Raw genomic sequence first — 22763 nt, 5'->3', positions numbered from 1 at the left:
TGCGAATTTCTCCCCTCCCTCACCCCCAAAAGAAGAAATACTTATCCCAGCTGAATGTAGCCTCCCTGTCATCTCAGATGTCCAGGTGAGAACCGCCCTCAGCAAAGCTAAAAACACAGCATCAATGGGACCTGACGGTATCCCGGGTTGCATGCTACGTGAACTCCAAGAGGAGCTAAACCCGCACATAAAAATGCTATTTAACCTTAGCCTTACTACAGGATATGTACCTGAAAACTGGCGTACAGCAACAGTAGTCCCACTCCACAAAGGAGGCACCTCTACTGACCCTGGCAACTACCGCCCCATAAGCTTAACCAGCCTGGTCTGCAAAGCTATGGAAAGAATCATTATGGAACTAATAAACAGAGACATTGGGGACTTACAGACACTTGATCCCACCCAGTTCGGCTTTGTAAAAGGCAGATCCTGCCTTTTAAACCTGGTTGACTTTTTCAAAACAGTCACTAGAGCCAATGACGAGGGCAAAGCAGTCCATACAGCCTACCTGGACTTGGCTAAAGCTTTCGACACAATACCCCACTCTGGCATCATAGACAAGCTCAACAGCTTAAATGTAAATCCATATGTCATAAGATGGGTGGCAAACCGGCTAAAGGATAGAACCCATAAAGTCAAAATCACTGGTGCCATTTCAGACTCAAAGCCAGTGACAAGTGGTGTCCCACAGGGCTCTGTCCTGGGACCCCTCTTGTTCGGCATTTATTTTTCAGATGTGAAAGCAAACATGGGAGGGTTGTGGCTGACAAAGTTCGCAGATGACTGCAAACTAGACGCCATAGTCGATACACTAGCTGACACATAAATCCTACAGAAAGGCCTCACTGAAATGGACAACTGGTGCCGGAGTCATGGCCTTAAACTAAATGCCAAAAAATGTATAGTCATCCCCTTTGGGAAAAACAAAGTGCCCACAAATTATCACATAGGTGGTAACCCACTGAGTACGGAAAAAGTAATCAGAGACCTGGGGACCCAAGTCGATAGTGACCTCTCATTTGACACCCACGTTGCCAAAGTGGTTAGAAAGACTTTCTACCTTGCCCACCTTATCATGAAGGGATTCACACCCAGATCAAAGGAGGTCATTGTGCCCCTGTACTCCTCCCTCATCAGGCTCATGATTGAGTACAATGCCCCATTTGGTATGTACCTCACCCGGCACTTGCAACAGCTAGAGAGACCCCAAATGTACCTCACCAAGAGGATCAAGGGTCTCCAACATATGTCATATGCTGCCAGACTAAAGAAACTCCAACTCTATTCAGTAGCATACCGCCTACTCAGAGGTGATCTGTGCCTGACGTACAAGGCCATGTCCAATCAGGAATTGATGGACATGCTCCACCTCAAAAATTCCAAATCCATCAGAACCACGAGAGCTAAAGATTTGAACCTCAGCACAAATATGAATAGGACATGCTGGAGAGACAGATTCATAACTCAGCGGCTTCCCATACTCTGGAACAGAATCCCAGTTCATATTAGGCAGAGCCCCTCACTGACTCTCTTCAAGAGAAATCTTGACGAGTGGATGGGAGATCATAGGTTTACCCCAGGGGTCATCTCTGTGTCACTACTAGCCAGAGTCACAGTAAACTAATTCTATTATGTAAGGGGGTCTTCACTGTGTCACTACTAGACAGAGGCACAGTATTCTAAATCTATTCTGTACACTTTTGTACCATTACATGGGGTGGCGAAAGCCACATCACTATGGCTAGGCTTATAAATGCCCCAGGGCAGATAGCCTAGTACCAAACTATGAAACTCTGAATACCAGTTCACCAAACTGGTAAAATAAAAAAAAAAAGAAACACTGCAGCACCGAAGCACGCTACAGTGGGGATAAGGGAATATACCTCTTTCCCCACTGTAGTGCGATCTCAGAGTTAGTATATATGAAGTAGCAGGGGTGTGGGGGGTACAGGGGGGCTTCCCCCCCCTGCAAAACTTCCTTTGCCGTGTTTTTTTTATTTCACTGTACCTGCGGTGGTGGTGTTGCTGTAGCATTGTCGCCTCACAGTAAGACGCTGTCTGGTTCGACTCTCAGCTAGAGCATCTTCTGCGTGGAGACATGCATGAATGGGGCCTTCCTTCGTTAAAGGTTGTGCATCAGGGCTGGCAACTCGGTACGTAAAAATCAACTGCTAATCATTAGCAGATGGGAGTTCCTCTGTGGCGACCCCTAACCGGGAAAAGCCGAAAAACACAACAACAACTGGTTTGGTGAACCGGTATTCACAAAAGTACACTTTTGTTGAAGTGCACTTTCGCATAACTGGGATCGTGCTTTTGTTTTTCGAAATGAGTTTCGATAAACAAAAGTAGACCCATAGACACACATGCACACACACACATATATATATATATATATTTATATACACCTATACAAAAAAATTGCACAGAACAGTAACACATACTGGCGAAGTTTGAATAACTGAAATTTATTTATTTATTTCCAGTTTGATCACCGGGGAGGTCCACTGGGCTCATAGAGCCTATTTTCAGTGGAGGCCCGGGAGAAAAGCTCCAATATTACATAGTACAAGCTCCATAATATGAAGTACAATACATAGTGGAAACAGAAACAAACTAAGCAAATTTTACATACAAAATAGCAAAAACTAAACAAACCTTAAACAGCAGCAATCGGTTTACTGTTTCTTTCTTTTCCATCTGCACATGGGAATAAAAGTTTATTTTTTATCACACCAGAGTGCTGGCTTATTAGTTTATATATACATATATACATTTATTATACAAGCAATATGAAAACATAACAGTTCTGACAAGCTCCAGTTTTCAAAATGTAAAATCAAGTATATACAAGACCTAAATAAGCATATTCATATTTATTTTATTTATTTATTTTAGTTTACATTTGTTAACTGGGAAATTCCTACTGGACCAGGTCCATTTTCATCGGAGACCCGGGGAGAAAAACTGCGGCATCTAGTCTTACAAAAACATTACAGCAAGTATAATACACACATAAGATGTAGTAAACAGGTTACAACATATATGGTGAACATAGTAATATAACAAGAAATAACTAAAAACACTCCAAATAAATTATGGTATAGAATATAAGTAGAATGACAATGTCAGGTATAAATTGGTTTGTTTGTGTCTTTCGGCTTTTCCCGGTTAGGGGTTGCCACAGCGGAACTCCGGTCAGCTAATGATTGGTAGTTGATTTTTACATGCCGAGTTACCAGCCCTGATGCATAACCTTCAACAAAGGTATGCCCATTCACGCATATCTCCACGCAGAAGATGCTCTAGCTGAGAATCGAACCGGACAGCGTCTTACTATGAGGCGACAACACTACCGCAGCACCACCACCGCAATATATTAAATAAATTCTACAGTTAAAAGTTCAACTTTTAAACCTTGTAGCAGTAACATTGTACAGATTTTGACTGTCTCTTATTTATTCCTTCCATGCTGATTGTAATGTAAACCATTCTTTCATTTTTTTTTTTCTTTTTTATAACAGATGAACTCCTGTTATGGATAGCACCGAAACACTTACGTTTTGAAAAAGAAAAGCAGAAAACTACAGCATAAAGTATAAACTAGTTTGGCTTGACTGAGTCCCATGGGCTTGTAACTAACATTTCTTGGTAGTTCATCTTTCTGCACAAAGGCAGAAAGCAAATTATTATTTATTTGAAAAACAAGCAGTTCTAAGAAAAGTAATTTTGTCTTTGCATTTTCAAACTGTATTACTGTTCAAGTTAAATTAGGGTTCCCTCTAGTGACACATGCTCAGTAAATCATGGTAATCTAGAATATACCAATGCCATATTCAAAAATTAAATGCTAGCCTATAAATCAAGTTTCCAGCAGATTATAGGACAAGTTCATTTGTGTCACCAGAAGATAAATAAATATGCTTGTGTACATCACTCTAAACTATAATCATACTTTACACACTTTAACTTCAAGTGTCATTTCTAGCAAACATATAATACACACCCCTTTCAGTACTATGGTAAATACCAGACTCTGCACAGAAGCTGGGAGGAGATTTGTGTTACAGGAAGTCATGTGGCAAGAGTGCTTAGAGAAGCAATGTAGTTGATAGACTGATACAAATTAACAAGTGTGCCTGCCGGTAGTTAAAACCCGGATTGTGAATTTATAAATTGGTCTATAGCACAGCTGTTTGGTGTTACATGCCACACAGGTACAGTTTTGATTTCTCTTGTGAATGAGCATATAACAATGTTGTTCTTTCACTTTGAAAGAAAGTGGAACTGACTGTACTAAATGAAGCAAGACAGATAGATGGAAGGGTTCAGTGTGCTTACTGAAAGTTAGTGTGTGTGTGTGTGTGTCGATGGTCTGGCAGCATAGCTGTTATCTTTGCTCAATACAGAACCGAATGTAATGAGAGGACGAAGGCCAAAAATCAGAAATGATTTGTAAACATTACCCTAAATCACCTAGAAAGTTAAAGAGTAGCAGGCGTTGCATCAACATGCATTTTCCAGAAGGACTGTCAGTATGTAGTTTTAATGCCTAACACTATTGGCTGACTATAATTCTCAGTGATTTTCATAAAAAATAAAAAGTTTTACAAGGGACAGGACAAAAATCTGAGGCAAAATCAAGGCCTTTCTGCAGAGTCAGGGGCAACTGAAAAGTATGCCTAGCACCAAAAGAGCACACAGAGCAGATCAGAGGCTGTCATGATTAGACTGCATAATATGGGGGTGATGGGTAGGGGTAGGTTACGAGAAACAAAGTACACTCAGATACAGGAATGATAAAGCAGAATAGCACAGCATGAAAAGTTTTATATATTCTAGATGCTGCATTCCAGGGAATGCAAATCCGGCTTCAGCCAACCTGAACATATTAGCAGTTGGTATTGCAGACCAGAGTAGTGTTAATTAATATTGTGGTTATGTCGTGTTTAGGAATAACTGGAAGGAGTAAATGCGAAAGTGGTATGCATGCCAAAAATGAAATAAATGGGAGTGTGTATGTGTGTGCGGTGTCTTAAAGTCATGCAGACCATTGTAATAGTACACATTTAGTACTGTATGCATTTACAGAGGAAGTAGCCAAGAATCATTTGGAATGCTTTCATTACTGGTTGTTGGAAAGATGCTGTATGTAGGAGACCAACTTGCCTTACTCAGTTTAATAACTGGTAATAAAGCAGTGTGCTTTATAAAGATTAATACATCTACTGGGCTCAAATCTGCTATCTTTTATTACTGAGCAAGTTATAATCAGTCAGATTAAATACTTAATTAGTTTCTTCAAGGCTACACCATTTAGTTTTTCAAGCCATAAATATCACTAAATTATTGTATACCAGAATAAAAATGGAAGATGTGAACTTCAAAGCTGTATTAAACCTTGAAAGGCAGACAGAGACTGTACAAGTTCAAGTGACTCATTTCTAGTTTTTAAAATAAGTGTTTTAAAGCTACTCATTTTTTTAGTTATTTTATTAAATCTAATAGATTTTTTTGAGTAACTGGATTATTGAATCAGAAGCTTTAGCAAAACATTTGGTAGAAAAGTAAACAATAAGTTGTTCCATGTTTCTGTAGGCATTAGGTAAGGCATCCTCATTTACAGTGTTGTGCTCACTTCTGAAGATATTACAGTGTTGTGCTCACTTCTGAAGATGTTATCACTGCAACATCTTTGAAAAGGCTGTGAAGTTTGGAAGAATGCATGCAAAGATAGAGCACAGTTTACAGCAGTAATCACATAAATGGAGGCTAAGGCAGTTTAGTATGTACAGTTTGGATAAAGGAAAATGAGGTAGGGGGAATGTGAAAGAAATCAAGTACCTTTAAAGCAATGCACAGCCTGCAAGTGGGTGCCAGCTTTTAAGAAAGTAATGAATGGAAAAAAGGGGACATCATTTAAAGTTACAAGGTAGATGACTATGGGAGATGCAGGCAAATCCTCTTTCACAGAAACAGTAGTTGGAAATTGAAACCGGTATAAGTGAAAAAAAAAAAACAAGTAACATAATTACTGGAAAAGTTCACCCTGATTCTGCCATAGACTGCTGTGATGGAAAGTTTAGTCTATTTTTCTTTATATTGCTTTCTTGCTATTTATTTTGCTTTATTGCCATCTTTGTATTTTGTATAATGTGGTGTATTTTCATTACACTGTGTTTTAAAGCTATGTCTCGTGAGTCATACAGAAGTTAGATTTTGCCCACCCTGGTAGTATTGTGTCCTTAAACTCACTGCCTCACTAGTTGCCTGCCACTTAAGTTAATTTGGCTGCATAATTCCTTCCCTCTCCTCTTTCATTGGCTGTTGTCAGTAAGCATGAAATTATCACTTTGTGATGTCTCTTCCTTTTTAAGGTGTTTACGTTTAGTTGCCCTCCTGCTGAATTCAAGTAGAGTCAGAATATAGAGTGCCCATCCCCATCCAATCCATCTTGTTCTTTTAAAATTAGTGGCTTCCCCTTAGACTGTTAAAACTTGATTAACGCCCTCTTTCATATCTAACTAACTTTTATTAACACATTTTTTCCATCTTACCTTTAAAATATGCAACCTTTGGTTCAAGACCACCAGTCACTGGAGAGCCCACATTTCACCTTGCAATAGTCATCTTGGGATTAGTGTTTTCGTTTTTCTCCAGATGAAGGAAGAAGCATAGGGTTATTATTTCCTGGTGACTGCTGATCACCAAAAAGTCTGGTGACTGTTTCATAGATGCCAGCTTGGAATTATTTATATTTTACTCCTCGTGAGAGAAGCAGCAGAAGGACATTATTTTCTGGATACCGCTGATCTCCAGAAAGCCTGAAAACTGCTTTATAGGATCCAGTCTGGAATGTGTGCTACTGTTTGGCTGCTAGTGAGAGAAGGTGCAGATGATCAGTGATTCATGGCTGTCTCAAGGCAGTGAGTGTCTGTGTGGGACCTTCCTGAGTATTCTGGTTGATATTCAAGACATCGACCAGAAAAAAGGTACAACAAGCCTTCAGACCACAACATTATCTGGGACAAGACTGGTGATCACCAAAAAGCTTGTGGCCTGCTTCTCATCCTAGGATTAGTGCTACTGTTTACTTCTGGGTGAGAGAAGAAACAAAGGAACATTCTATATTAGCAGTGTGAAGCTATGGATACAATATATGGTGCAGAGCCAAACACTTGAGAGGAAGTACTGTAGTAGACAATTTATGGATGAATTATTTAGGGAGATGCTCTTAAGTTAGGTTAGGCAGTGGCTAGTCAAGCAGTACTTATTAGGCAGAAATAATTAGCTTGATTAAGAGTGATGACTAGCAGGGGCTCACCTAATTGACTACTGCCTGGCTCCTACTAGTACTTTCTGTTAAGGAAATGAGAGATGTGCCCCATACAGAATCCTTCTATGTGGCAGCCCATGGGATTATGTAGTTATTCATGCAGGGGAATTGGTTGTGGCTTAAGCACGAACACCTGCATTTCCTATAGCAAGTGATGCACCATTCTTGTCATCTGACCATCACCCCTGGGTGGAATAAATATGCTGCACAGCTTTTACCTCATCTCATGGGAGAGTGAATAGGGTAGTTGGTCAATTGAGACAGAGGGTTGATGGTTATCAAAGGATCAGATGCGTAAAAAAAGGTTATGTTACTGTTTACAAGTTGCAGCAGCCTATTTCATGTAGTGTGAAACAGATATGCTGAATCCTGTGCAGTTGAAGTAATTATCCAGTTGCTTGTTAAATGGTATCTAAGCCATATATCCTTTATTTGCCACAACATGGAGAAGCACACCAGAATGGCAGTTTGGCATCCAGTAATCAGTGGCATGAAGGTAAACATCTGTTGTTTCACCAGCCGGAGGCATAGAATGATAAAACTCTGAACGCAAGCTTATTATGTGGCTCCTATGTCGGATGGGAGAGGCTTTATGCCAGTGTGGGTAGATTGAGACTTTGCAGAGCTCAGGGCTTGTAATAATCACCGTGTTGGGCATGCTGGATGGCCAAGAAAGGTGTGGTTACCCTCGGACAGAGGGCAGGTATGCCCTGAAGGGCCATGCTTCATTGACTACCAAGCCTAATGGTGTTTTAGCAGCTGGCCAGAAAGGAGGGTCATGGAAATGCCTGGTGCATGTAGAGAGAAGGATGCTGCAGACTCCCAGTCTGCTGCACCTCCAGGATGCTGCTTTCCACTTTCCCTTCTCCTATCCTGTCTGCTGGATGGCCTCATTCAGGTGCTAATCCAGTGGCGAGCAGAACAAGGATATGCTGGGACAGGTACTTGTTGCCTTTATTTATGAGGAATATGGGTGATGAATTTTCTGTTTCCCATCCGTTTGTCCAGGTTGTGTTTAATTCAAGTAAGAGAAGTACTTTGTTTTATGTGGAGTGGAATACTGTTCCATAGAAGAGGTATTCTCTGTAATAAACGCCTGTCTGTCCAACATGATCTATTTATGTTACAAAACAAAGATCACTTGAGATACCATTAGGACTGGGTATGTCATAGCTCTGTACTGAGACTGTCTCTTAGTAGCCTGTGTGATACTGAGAAGAGGGACAATCTAGTTGTGCTCTTAAAACCAAAGTACTTGTTGCTTAATGAACTGACGTGGCTTTAGTCAGGAATTTCCCACAAAAGCCCCTTCAGTTAATTAACAGCCATCTCAATAACTCGTGCAACTTTTTGAGAGAAGAGTTATTTCAAGACAAGAGACTTGTAGTCTTCTAGGCCCTTTCCTACATAGGTTCATAGGTAGGTACTAGGCTATCTGCCCGAGGGTATTTATAAGCCTAGCCAGAGTGTGTCCGCTTTCACCACCCCATTGATTAATTAACTGATCCTCTGTCAAGCAGAGCCAATTAAGTAATCTCAGGGGTGTATTTTCTGTTACCCATCCACTCGTCGAGGTTTCTGTTGAAGAGTGTTAGTGAGAGGCTCTGCCTTATGTAGTTTGGAATTTCGTTCCAAAGCATGGGGAGTCTCTGTGACAGGAATTTATCCCTCCAGCATGTTCTATTTATTGTTGTGGCGAGGTTTAGCTCACTAGAGTGCGTGGCTCACAGTGACTTGGATTTCTTTAGATGGAGCATGTCCATCAGTTCTGAGCTGGACATGGCTTTGTAAGTCAGGCAGAGATCGTCTCTGAGTAAGCGATATGTTACTGAGTACAGCCGGAGTTTTTTCAAGTCTGGCTGCATAGGACATATGTTTGAGGCCAGTAATCCTCTTGGTGAGGTACTTTTGTGGTCTTTCCAGCTGTTGGAAGTGTCTTGTGAGGTACATCCCAAATGGGACATTGTACTCTATGATGGGTCTGATGAGCGACTAGTAGAGGGGCACTATAACCTCTTTATTTCTAGATGTGAACCCTTTAGTAATTAGATGGGCCACATAGAAGGATTTCCTAACTACTTTGGCAATATGATTGTCAAAGGAGAGATTACTATCTACCTGGGTCCCCAGATCTCTTATTACCTCTTCTGTATTAAGGGGGCTGCCACCTATCTGGTAATTCGTTGGTGTTTTGTTTTTCCCAAATGGGATGACTATGCATTTTTTGGCATTTAGCTTGAGGCCATGACTTTGACACCAGGTGTCCGTCTCAGTAAGGCCCTTTTGGAGGATGTCCGTGTCAGCCAGAGAGTCAGTTATGGCTCCCAGTTTGCAGTCATTGGCGAACTTGGTTAGCCATAGTCCTCCTGTGTTTTCATGTACCTCTGAGAAGTATATGCCAAACAGTAGGGGTCCCAGGACCGAGCGTTGCAGGACACTACTTATGACTGGTTTAGAGTCGCACCTGGAGCCTGCTATCGTGTGAGTTCTGTCTGTAAGCCAGTTGGCAACCCATCTTGTGACATAGGGGTTTATGCTCAGGCTGGTGAGTTTTTCTGTAAAACCCGAGTGGGGAATGGTGTTGAAAGCCTTGGCGAGGTCAAGGTAGGCTGTGTGAACAACCTTTCTCTCATCTATGGCCTTGGTGACTGTCTCAAAGAAGTCAACCAGGTTTAGTAGGTATGATCTACCCTTAACAAAGCCGAACTGGGTCGGGCCAAGTGTTTGGAGGTTCCCAGTGTCTTTGTTAATGAGTTCCATGATTATGTGCTCCATAGCCTTGCAGACCAAGCTAGTCAGGCTTATGGGGCGATAGTTACCAGGGTCAGTTGTGGCCCCTCCTTTGTGGAGTGGAATAACCATTGCTGTGTGCCATTCTTTGGGCACGTAGCTTGTGGAGAGGTTGAGGTTGAACAGCGTGTTTAGGTGGGGGCTTAGTTCGTTCTGTAGTTATGCAAGATGCAGCTTGGGACACCATCTGGCCCCATTGATGCTGTTTTTTTGGCTTTTGAAAAGGGGTGTTTTCACCTGTGTGTCTGTGATTTCCGGGACACTACACTTTTCCAGTATTCTTGTGGGCGAGAGGGGGGGTGAAGTCTGCCAGGATGTTGGCAATATCAGTAGGTTCAGTATATTTTGTGTTATTTTACACTAGTTCAGTGTATATCTGCGAGTTGCCACTTAAATTCTTAACCATAAAGCCTTCTTTAGCTATGTTATCTTTTGAATCCTTGGCTATTTTTCTTTCGAAGTTAGCCTTGGATGATTTTATGAGGGACCTTAGTTTCTTACTGATACTGATCAGGGATGTCTTTCCTTCTTGGGATTTGCTTTTTTTCTGAACTAGTTTCCTCCTTCTATTGTATAGCGTGTTTATGGCTGGGGTCCATCAGACTGGTTTCCTTCTGTTAGAGGAGTGAGTCTTGGTTTTGCTAGGGATGGCACAATCCATCCATACTTGTAGGTGCTCATAGAGTGCATTTGTAAAGGTTTCTGCATCTTGGGCAGCGTTATCCTTTAGCGTGGGTGCTGTGAAACTTGCCTCCTCTGTCTTAAGTAAGGTGAAGTTTGCTTTAGAAAATTTTTTTACTGTGGTTTCCTTAGTTGGGGTGGTGGTGGGGTGTGGACATCAAGAGTGATTAGTTTATTGTCTGATCTAATCAGTGACGGGTTGACCTCTGGTGTGGAACACCTGTCACCCATGTTGGTGATGACCAGGTCCAATATGTTTTCACCTCTGGTAGGGAAGTTTACCAGCTGATCCAGGGTGTTTGAGTTGATGAATTCCAGGAAGTGCTAGGCCTGGGAGTTTGTACTCCAGTAGTTTTCCCAGTTAATGGTAGGGTAATTGAAATCGCCCAATATCAGGGTGTTCGGTAGGACCGTCATGTTTTCCAGTGTCTCAAGAAAGGTGGAGTGGTGGTCCTGGGTCATGGAGGGTGATCTGTAGCAGGCCACAGTTTGCATTGCAGATTTGCCCGATGTTAGTTGCACATGGATGATCTCAGAGGTATCATGCTGTGCCACTAACCCGGAGGTGTAGGTATCCTTGATGAATATGGATACACCCCCTCCTTTTGTGTTTCGGTCCGTGTTATGTGGCCAAAACGTGTGGTATGAGTTGTAGCCCAGTAGTGCTGGGGTGCTCTCTGGAGCCTTGAACCAGGTTTCAGTTATTGCACAGATGTCGACGTTCTCCATACTGAGGAGTGCTTTGAGTGTGTGCATTTTGAGATTTCGACTGCTGGTGTTGAGTAGCATAACCCTCAGTTTTTTGTTAATAGTGCTGTTTACGGAGGTGGGTTTGACTTTTGAGCCTTGCTTAAAAAAGGCACAATGGGGGCAGCAAGAGCCTTGGCCAGTATTTGAAAGCCTAGGGGTGACAGGTGCAAGCCATCTCTTGCGAAGCAACGCGGCTTGTCGAGCATGTCGTTCCAGGCTGACAGACACTGGATCCCCTTTAAAGGACACCAAAAGCTTATCCAATTGTTGAAATTTATCATTTTTTCTTTATACTGAGGTATCATTCTTGGTGAGGGCAGGATGCTACTCAGGGTCAGGGTCATACCAGCCTGGGCTACATGATCAGAGAGCTCTTCCATGTCTCTTTTCATGTAGTCCAAGGAGGTACGTCTCAGGTCATTCACACCAACATTCTGGAGTGACCTGAGTGCTTGTGTTATGTGGCAGATTCTGGCTCCTGACAGGCAGCTAATGGTAACCTTCTGCTTGTCCAGCCTAATGAGTGGGATGTCAGTGTGCCTGACTATAGAGTCATCTATTACTAGTGTGTTAGGTATGTTATTTCACCTTAAGGGCTGTGATTGTGCGGCACACTGATTTTGTGTTTTATGTGCTGTTTGGTTTGTGATGGGAGGTGCAGATTGTTTGGGTGTCTGCTTTGGAGGTTTCTGATGCTTTTGCAGGTTTTTATTTAGAGCCTCCAAGTATGATTTTGTGTATTTGTGTTTTTTTTTTTGCCAGTGCTGGTTTAGTAGGTCTATGTGTGGCTGGAGGTGTGGTGCAAGTGTTAACATCCTCCTCTTGACTGTCTGTTCCAGTCTTGGGTGGAGATGACTTAGCCTCCAGTTTGGCTGTATAATTGCATCTCTCGCATATGTAAGTGTTTTGTGGTAGGAAGAGAGAGTTGTCTGTGTACATGAGGCAGTTGTAACATTGCCTCAGGATACCCAGATTCACCAGCTGGACTGGAGAGTACACCTGAAATTGCCCTTTGATCATGCCTAAATAGTAGGGTGAGCTGCTTAGGCGCTTGGTTGATGAGGGGTGAATAAAGAGCCTTGCCCTGCTGGGCAATCAAGTGTCAGGGTATATTAGTGCTTGCTATTAAGGGTTGAGGAAGTGCTGGGCTGTAGGTTGCTTTTTGAGCACTTAAGTTGAGAGCTAGACTAGTTTCATGGGAAAAACTGAAGAGGAGACTTAGTGGAGCTGGGAATAATTTAACCCTAGCTAACCAGCGCTGCCCGACTCGCAAAACCGTGCAAACTCTGTTTTTATAGCAGGGATATGAAAGAGAGGAATTAGCCCAAAATGGCCAATAAACTACTAACTTCTGGGCTGGAACCACTCCTCTAGGGACAGATATGCTGCTCAAAGCTCCCCTCTCTCACAGGTGAACAGCGAAACTTCCTTCTATCCAAGTAAGGTGTGGGCAACTCAGAAAGTTGTAACACAGCCCTGAATTCAGCACTAGCCTGAAAACTGGACTAGCTTAGAAAGGCGGGAAACAAGGAATCTGTTTGTTTTTTTGAAAAGATAAGGCAAAAACAGTAAAAAATACACTTAAAACCGCTTAAACGACTACAAACAATCAGAAAAGGCTATTGCACTTTAGTGTGTAGCCTACAAGAGTTGAACAAATTATTTAAACAAAAAATGACTTTTTAAAAGTGCAGGCAGTCAAATGAGTACAATATGTGAAAAAAACAAGCTTTTAAATCGCAATAAATGCTGGAAAATCGGCGTTTAAGTGGAAAACAGTTAAGTACAGCATGAAAGTTCAGAAAACCGATACTTAATCACTCCAAAGTCTCTCTTGTAAGATAGAAGGCTTGTATCAGTTTAAGGCTTTATTGTGCTTCCCAGTAGGTTAGTTACAGGAAAGATGGAAAACAAGCACAGATGTGGTCTTTTAAACCAGAAAGTTGAAAGAGATGGACAAACTGTCCAAATGGTCAATAAACTACAATTTCTGGGCCAAGAACCACTCCTCTTGTGGTAGACAGGCTACCTAGTGCTTACCACTCCCACTGATAAGCTAGAAGGCTTTCCTCAAACACAGAAAGGCTTGCGGGGCTCAGAAGCTTGCCAGCAGTCCTGGATACAGCATGGTCTACATTACAGCTTGACCACTTCACTTCAAGACTACGTATCTGTCTTACATCAAGGTTGTACAAAACTTTCATTATGTGTCATTGTCTAAAGACTCTGTTATGTGTGAGCGGTGTCAGAAAGAGACAGTTACTGTGTAATCTAGTAAATACTGCATCTATGCATGTAGTATTTGCTAGGAAATAGGAAATGCTACAGCAATGAATGAAATCATGATGGTTTGTGCTCCACTACAAGGGCTGTGTCAAAGAATCTGAGTTTGGTCACCACCACATGAAGTAAGCCATTTAGGAGTATTGTTTATTACATAGGTCACACACACTTGGTAATGCTGTTTTTGTTTTCTTTCTTAAATTAATTACTGGTAGCAGGCATTCATACAGGCATACATCCATATACATGTGTGTATGTGTATATAGATATAGATATATATATAGGTTCATAGGAGGTTACTAGACTAATGGCCCTGGGGCCCTTACAAGCCTAGCCGAGAGTTTAAACTTGAAAAAAGATAGATGGTAGCACTGAAAATGACCAATAATCCACCAAAATGCTACTAGAGTCGTAGAAATAATTCCAAATGAATTATATACTTAGTCGAGAGTTTAGTCAACACCTGTCTCCCCTGTCAATGAGGGACACAGGTGGAACCCCTGGGACAGATTTGTAGTTTCCCATCCACTCATCAAGGTTGCGTTGAAGAGGGTCAGTGAGGTACCCTACTTGATGTGTATGGGAAGCCTATTACTGAGACAGGGCAGCCTCTGGGAGACCAGCCTGTCTCCAGCAGGTTTTGGTGATGTTGCATATTAGATTCACACCTTTTGAGCAGATAATGCGCGAGGAGTTAGATTTATGGATATGGAGCATTTATAGTAGGGCAGGGTCCGAGATTGCCTTGTAGGCAAGACACAGATCACAGACAGCATGACCAAGAACCAGTCCACATAAACTAAACCAAAAACGAAGGTCCTAGAAAAGCACAGAAGGACGCCAGGATCAAACCAATAAAAGCCTTTATTTCACAGATTAAGCGCTTTCGCCAGCTTATAGCCAAAAGACTTCATCAGAATCTGTTAATCATACTAATTAAGACATTTATATAGTAAAAACACACACCACCTGACCATACCTATTTACATTTAAAGAAACATCCTAACCTTCACTTATTAAAATACAATAAAAAATTATGTTCAATATCATACTGAATGTAAAATACACCTATATGTGTTTGTTATTTTTACACTATATATGACCTTAACTTTAAAACACTGCTAATGGAGCAGCATTAGTTTAACCCAGGGATAAATATGCCTGCAATTTAATTTGACAAAGCAATTCCTTGAATTCCAAAATATCTTTCCAAGGTCCACCCCTTGGGTTTGGAATAACATGCTCAATGGCAAAAAACAAAAATTCATGGTCATCGAATTGACCCACATGTTTAGTTAAGGCGTTGGTCTTTTTTAGGTTCCGTATGTCCAATAGGTGCTCATACACCCTATTCCTGAACCATCTCTGGGTTTTTCCTATGTAAAAACCAGGACACGTTTTACACTTTGCTATGTACACAATTCCCTTGGTGTTACAATTACAATGAACATACAATTTGAATACTTGATTGTTAATCAAAATTGAGTCCCCTTCCAAAATGGAAGGACACTGAGGACAAGTTCCACACTTGACCGTACCTCTCCTTCTAAAACCTAAACCAAAATTACAACCAACCTCACTTTCCAATAAATTCTTGATAGATCTCCCTTTCTTGTAAACCGTCTTGGGTTCTTTCCCCAAACAATCAAGAATTCCTTCAAAGCACCCAAAAATGTGCTAATTTCTCATTACAATTTTCCAAATACCCCTGAATGAACCATCTGTGGGCTATTGTGATCATTAACCAACCTCTGAATTTGATCATGAGTTCCCCCAAGAATGGGTTGATAAACTCCTTCTTGCCATTTACCAAGAACTTCACTAGATATTTGTACAATCAGGGAGCTTGGGACACAGATCACCCCTGAGCAATCTGTACGATACTGAATAGAGTGATACTGATTTGAGCCTGTCCACATAGGACAGGTCTTGGAGGCCATGGATTCTCTTTGAGGTATTTCTGTGGCCTTTCCAGTTGGTGCAGATGTTTGTAGAGGTACATACCAAACAGGATGTTATACTCAATTATTAGTCTAATGAGGGAGAAGTATAGAGAGGTAGCAACCTCTTTTTTTCTGGATGCAGTCTCTTTACTTATGAGATGAACCAAGTAAAAGGCTTTTCTGACCACTGCCACTACATGATGGTCAAATGTAAGATTGTTGTCAACCTGAGTACCCAGATGTCTCACCACAGGTTGTGTACTTAGGGGGTTGATGTGGTAATCAGTAGAGGTTGTGTTTTTGCCAAATGGTAGACAATACATTTTTTTGCATTTTAACTTGAGGCCATGACTTTGTACCAGTCATTAATTGCTTTGAGACCTGCTTGCCATATATTAACATCATTTGGGGAGTCAATGACAGCACCCAACTTAGTCATCCAGAAACTTGCTCAGCTGCAGCCATTTCGTCTTTGTTGGGACCTCTGAGAAGTAGATGTCAAACATTAGGAGTCCCAGGACAGATCCCTGGGGAACTCCACTAGTGACAGGTCTGCTGTCAGAGGTGGAGGCACCTATTTTGACCTTGTGGGTCTTGTCAGTGAGCCAGTTGGCCACCCACCTGATGAGATAGGGATTTACTCCAAGTTGTGTTAGCTTATCGATGATACCCAAGTGGGGTATTGTGTCAAAGGCCTTGGCCAAGTCAAGGTAAGCTCTATGTACTGACCTTCCCTCATCCAGGGCCTTGGTGATGGTCTCAAAGAAGTCAACCAGGTTCAACAGGCAAGATCTATCTACCCTTGATTAATCCGAACTGGGTGAGGTCAAGTGCTTGGAGATTGCCTATGTCCTTGTTAATGAGATCCATAATAAATTGCTCCTTGGCTTTACAGATCAGACTTGTCAAGCTAAGGGGAGTGATAGTTTCCAGGTTCTGTAGTGGCAACACCTTTGTGCAAGGGGATGACAATAGCAGTTATCCACTCTGCTGGAATGAAAATGAAGCATGTACTTAGGCTGTGGTTGATTATGGTGCTTAATGGTGAAGCTAGTTCTTGCTGGAGATGGTGCAGAATACAGTCTGGGATACTATCAGGTCCCATGAAAGCGATGTTCTTTGCCTTGGATAGGGCCTTTAACACTTGATCTACAGAGATATGAGGTGTGGGACATGTATCGGGGATGTTGAAAGGGCCTTTGGGGGGACAGGGGGGTGAAGTTTGCATTGAACCTATCCGCTAGCAGGTTGGCTAAGTCAACAGGATCATTGTGTAACTGATACCAGTAAGTACTAATTCGGAACAAATCTGGGCTTTACAGTGGAGGTTACTGATGCAGCTGAAGAAGGCTTTGTGGTTTCCCCTTGTTTTGGAGGCTAGTTTCAATTTATAATTGGCTTTGGAGGTTTTCACTTGTGATCTAATTTGCTTGTTGAGACTAAGGAGGGAGTTTTTCCAATTTGGAATGTGTTCATTTTTACCCTTGGACAACAGTGTCTTCCTTTTGTTGCAAAGCTTGTTGATAGAGGATGTCCACCAGACAGGTTTGTGTTTTCCTTGAGGGGCAGGTTTTAGTTCTGTTGGGTATGACTGAATTCATGCAGTTGTGCAGGTACTCGTATACTGCATTGGCATACTGTTCAGCATAGTTTTCTGCATCATCTGAGGTGGACGGTGATGCAAAGCTACTGATACCCTCCCTTAGGAGGTTGTAGTCAGTTTTTGAGAAGTTTTTAGCCTGATTACTGCTTGGAGGGGGGGGGGGGGTGTTGGGTGGGATAGAAACTTTGAATGAGACAGACCAGTGATCTGATCTCACTAGGGAAGAACATACTGTGGGAGTGGTGCAGCAGTTGCTCATGTTGGTGAGAACCAAGTCCAAAATGTTATCTCCCCTTGTAGTTGATGTGATGAGCAGATCTAGTGCGTTAGAACTGATGAAGTCAAGAAATCGTTGGGTGAGTGCATTAGTGCAGAAATAGTTCACCCAGTCTGTGGTGGGGTAGTTGAAGTCACCAAGGATCAGGGTGTTAGGGGGTACTGTGATGGAGTCAGGTAGTTCCAGGTAAGAGGAGTGGGTGTCCTGAGTCATGGAGGGGTGTCTATAGCTGGATATAACTTAGATGGGTGTCTTGCAAACTGTCAGTTGCACCTCAAGTAGTTCCAGTGTGTCATGCTGGCAAACCAGTCTGGAGGTGTGCCTGTCCTTATTGAAGATGGAGACTGCACCACCTTTAGTCTTCCCAGCCTCATTTTGGGGTCCGAATGAGTGGAATGAGGTATAGCCTGGTAAGGCAGGGGTGCTCTCTGCAGCCCTGAACCAAATTTCCATGACTGCACAGACATTGGCATCTTCCAGTGCGAGGAGAGTCCCCAATGAGTGCATTTTCAGGTTAAGGCTCCTAGCATTAAGCAGCATGACCCTCTGTTTGCTTTTTGACAGATCTTTTATGTTGGAAGATTTGTCTTTGGGACATGGGGGAGTCAGGAGCCTTGGCCAGGATCCGGAATCCCAGGGGTGATGTGGAGGCCATCTCTGGCAAATCATCAAGGCCTTTCAATCATGTCATCCCAGGCAGATAGATATTGGATCCCCTTGGAATGACACCAGAAACTAAGCCAAGTGTTGAAGTCAATTATTTTTTGTTGATATTGTGGTATCATTCTTGGTGAAGATAGGATGCTGCTTAGGGCTAGGGTCATACCTGCCTGGGACATATACTTTGAGAGTTCAATCATGTCTGTCTTCATATAGTCCAGGGATGTACATCTCTAGTCATTCACACCAACATGAACAATGACAGAGTCATACTTGTGCTCGCATGATGCAATGGATTCTGGCACTAGACAGACAACTGAAGTGACCTTCTCCTTGCTGAGGCTGGTGAGGGGGACATTGATGTGTCTCTTAACTGAGTTGCCAATTACTATTATGTTTGGTTTAGTGTTATGCCTTGTGGGCTGTGTTGGTTTATTGTTTTGCCTTATGGGCTGTGTTTGTGAGACATTGGTGTGTCGTCTGCTGTACGTAATGTGTTTGGTGTTGTGTGTGGAATGTTTGTGTGTGTGTTTTGGAGGTCTCTGCTGTTTAGGTATGTTTTTATTGAGGACCTTTGCACAGGTGGGGGTGTGTTGTGCTTGGGTATGTAATGTGTGTGTTGTTTATGCTGGCAGTCTCCTCTTTGTCAGGAGTACTGACTGTGGCACGAGAGAGCATGGATTCCAGGTTACTGATGTAGATGCATTTATCGCAAGTAGAATAATTATGTGCTAGGAGAAGAGGGCTGTCAATAAACATGAGGCAGTTGCTACACTGTCTCAGTATGCTCATGTCATGTCAACCAGGCTGGTAGGAGATACTGATGGGAATTGTCCAGACATAGTCAAAAATTCCAACTGATACCCAGGCTTTCCATTATGTAGGTGTCCTTTGATGGTCATAAGTCAGTCGCTGTGCTGTCTTTTTCTTGTATTTTGGTCATCAGTTCTGCTGACCCAGTTTAATCCAGTGACCCTTAAAAATCTAGCCATACTAAGCCATAAAAACAGAATTAACCACTTGTGGGTTAGTATTCGGTAAGCATTTAACAACCAGCCACATTACGAAATAGCTCCTGTGCTTCTGGTGAAGAATTTGTCTTGATTGCTTTACTTAAATGGCTGTCCCAAGTTAGCTGCTGAGTCACTTTAATTTACTTAAAGAAAAGTCTTAACATGAAACAGGGTAGCAGATGATGTGTGGGTAGTATAAGTTTCATATTTTAAGATGTGAAGTGTTTTTTTTTTTTTAACTATTTATGTATATAAATTCCCAGACTGTTCTGGCCACCTATATACAAATGAAGATGTACTGCTTTTTATGAAAGACTTCATTCATTCTCTAGCATCTGCTTTCTGCTGTTCAGTTTAATATTGTACAGAGTACATTTGGATGGCATATACAGCAAGCACACAAGACTTTGAGCATATTTATAAATGAAATAGAGTTTCAGGAAAACAGAAGTAACTGCATTTACTGAGATTTGAGCCCCAGACCTGCACAACCAGTGTTCAGTTAAGGGTAATGATTGACATCAGGGTGAGGATTCTGACAGGATAATGTAATGCATTGTAAAAGAGTTACACTATTAGAATATCTATTTGAGCAACCGCTCGTGTGGCCGGTCAGTAGCAGTAGGATAGCAATTTTGACTGAGAGTTGGATACCCGGCTTTCTAATGTAATTTTGTCCCCCATACTTGGGGTCCTAACCTTTTCTGCAACAGTGTCTTAATTTGGGACTATGTACACAGTCAGGATGTGTGGAGTACCTCATGGTACTCCCCCTTCTTTGAAGTACAGTGACCCTGGAGTTAAATTTAACGAGGTTTCGTGGTGTGTCCCTTGCATCAAGGATTACAGGTGGATAGCCCCCCTGCAAAAGCGATTTAAGACCTTAACAATGAGTTTTCCATTTTGCTGTTATGCAAGTTTATTTTTTACACTTGTATTGCTCAGAATGTAAGGTCTTGTAATTGTGGCAGGGAACCATGATACCAACGTTTGAGTATGAACTAAAATAGTTATTGTAGTGATCCTCATTTAATTTTCTGCTATTCTTATTCATTTTTTTAACTTCCTGCGGCTGACCATGAGGTGTTACTAGCTTCTCTCTTCGGTCATGATATCTACTGGACCCACCTTAGCTGGCCCAGCCTCTGCTTGCCTCATGTCTGTGGCTGGTGAGGAGACTTGCTTCTGCCAGGGAGTGGGTATGCCCTAACTCACCACTACTCCCACATCAGCTTTGTGAGCTGCACTGTGGCTGCCTTTGGGAGGTGCATGTTTGTTTGAGCATATGTCAGCTTCTTAACCAAGCAGCACACCACCTGCAGTACAGAGATTACTCAGATCATTGTGCCCCCATTACAGTCAGCCATCTGTGACTGTTCATTCTTATCCTCCTTCACCCATTGATGCCAGCACTCTTACCACTAGTCAAATGCGAGTAGTGTGGGGCACAGACAGGGCTTTAATCTTCTGAGCCGCATGTATTCCATTGGTCTTATTCTTGAACATTTGGATGTCTTCTAATCTGCCAAAAGGACACTCATTACTGATACCGTATTATGCTTTTGTCATTTGTATACAGTACAAGTCTTTTTCTTTTATTATTACCTGTCAATAAATTCTTGTGACATAAAGTTCTCCCTGCATCCCTTTCTGTACTACTACCTCTTATTTTAGGTGTCACCCATTTCTCTTTTAAAACATTAAGCTTCATTGGTAAACTTTTTGCTTGAAATGTGCAGTTAATATTTAATAAAGTTATTAGTCTCCAGTTTTCTTTTATCTGTTTTGTCAACTATTTCCATAGGAACTATATACTTCCATCAAGCTTACATTTTGACATTGCCTTTATTCCAAATAAAATAAAACTTTGTAGCCTGAGCAAATGTTAAATAAAACTTGTAATATAGTCCATCTTCTGCACTGCTTCCTTTTTCGTATTCTTATGGTTTCCTATCTAAGGATTAAAGCATAATTCTACAATCCAAAACATGAAGGTAGCCCATTCTTTTTAACGATTGTATTTTTCTCTGTTATTCATCCACTGATTAGGCTCTCAATTCTCTCTGGCATCACAAACAATTTCCTATATTAAAGATCTTCTCCTTGCATAGTTCTTCCCTCTCAACCACATTTTGTTATTTTTGAGACATGAGCATAACGTCTGATTTAGAGGTTCTTTATTTGGTCTCAGCTGCTTCAGACTCTACAATGAACTATAACATTTATAATGTTCACTGGGATGCTGACAGGCACTCGGGATATGCTACTAGCCGTGTGACCAGATAACATGCATCCCAATACCTGTTCTGCCATTCTCTTGAAGATAACTGCCATATACTGAAACCCTTTTTTGTAGAAAAAAGAATATATTCTATGTCGGACATTTTTGTATTAATGCATATTAAGTATATTTGTAAAATTCGACTTTGCTTCTATTCTAGCATTTCATTGATTTGCTGTATATAAGAACTCGTGTCACATTTCAAAACACATTTGCAGTTGTTCTGTCTTTGGAGACATACCATATAGTAGAACTATATGAACTAGACATGTGTAGACATGTTTGTAGTTGCCTTTGTCATATCAAAGCACTTTGAATTCTGTGAACTAGCCTAAAATCTTCTCAAATCACTTTACAGCATTTCATACTACACTTGAATTTTGAGACACTTGTGTATGGTTGATTTCTCAGACAAGTGGGCATTTTCATGACAGCTGTATGTCTTCGTGCTCTTCTGTTCTGCCTTCTTTTTGCTTATTACGTTTATTAGACTCCTTCTGTTTGTTTCTTGTATGTGCTGTGGCATCATCTCCATTGATTACAAGTTATCCGAGTTCTTCTGTCTGGATTATTACTGATTTTGTTTGTTGACCTTTTGAATTCTGACTTTTCTGTCTGTATTCTGATCTGACAGTCATCTGGAGTGCCTATCATAAGTCTTGTCTCATGATTTCCTTTCAAGTATTTGTTTCTCACTATGGTACCAAGAATGTAGTTCTTCCCATCAACAGTTGTGCTGCTTAAATTGTTAAGAGATCGAGTCCCAGCAGTGAATGGTTGCAGTATTCCAGAGTTGCTTGAAGATGATTCCCAAACTTGCTGTGTTTTCATTCAAATTTGTCATCTGATAGAATCTACCTATCCATTCATTTGAGGGTAGGGTGTACTATCAGGCTCCCACTGTTGTTCATATGTATGAAGTCTTTGTTCTTATGCTATGGGCCATTATTTAATATGACAGAATCATGGCAGTCAGTGTCTTGAAAATATGGACTAGAATGTTGTATCTTTTGGCTTTTCCCGGTTAGGGGTCACCACAGCGGAACTCCGGTCCACTAATGATTGGCAGTAGATTTTTACCTACCGAGTTGCCAGCTCTGTTGCACAACCTTCAACGAAGGTACACCCATTCACGCATGTCTCCAC

At 41.6% G+C, this 22763-nt stretch overlaps 1 protein-coding gene across 1 annotated transcript in view; it reads left to right on the top strand.

Annotated features, from left to right (window-relative positions):
* Nucleotides 1-4059: 4059 nt before the first annotated feature.
* CCHR2.PART0H1orf50 (chromosome chr2.part0 C1orf50 homolog) overlaps nucleotides 4060-22763 on the top strand; it is a 171409-nt gene continuing 152705 nt past the window's right edge. The window contains exon 1 of the mRNA XM_044061891.1: nucleotides 4060-4217. The gene's annotated coding sequence lies outside the window, so the exon portion shown is untranslated. The remainder of the gene's footprint in view (nucleotides 4218-22763) is intronic.

The sequence above is a fragment of the Protopterus annectens genome, chromosome 2.part0, assembly GCF_019279795.1.
Source record: "Protopterus annectens isolate FY-2018-M chromosome 2.part0, PAN1.0, whole genome shotgun sequence".
Taxonomy (NCBI): Eukaryota; Metazoa; Chordata; order Ceratodontiformes; family Protopteridae; genus Protopterus; species Protopterus annectens.
The sequence above is the reverse complement of the archived record's forward strand: the minus strand, read 5'-3'. Positions and strand labels throughout refer to the sequence as shown.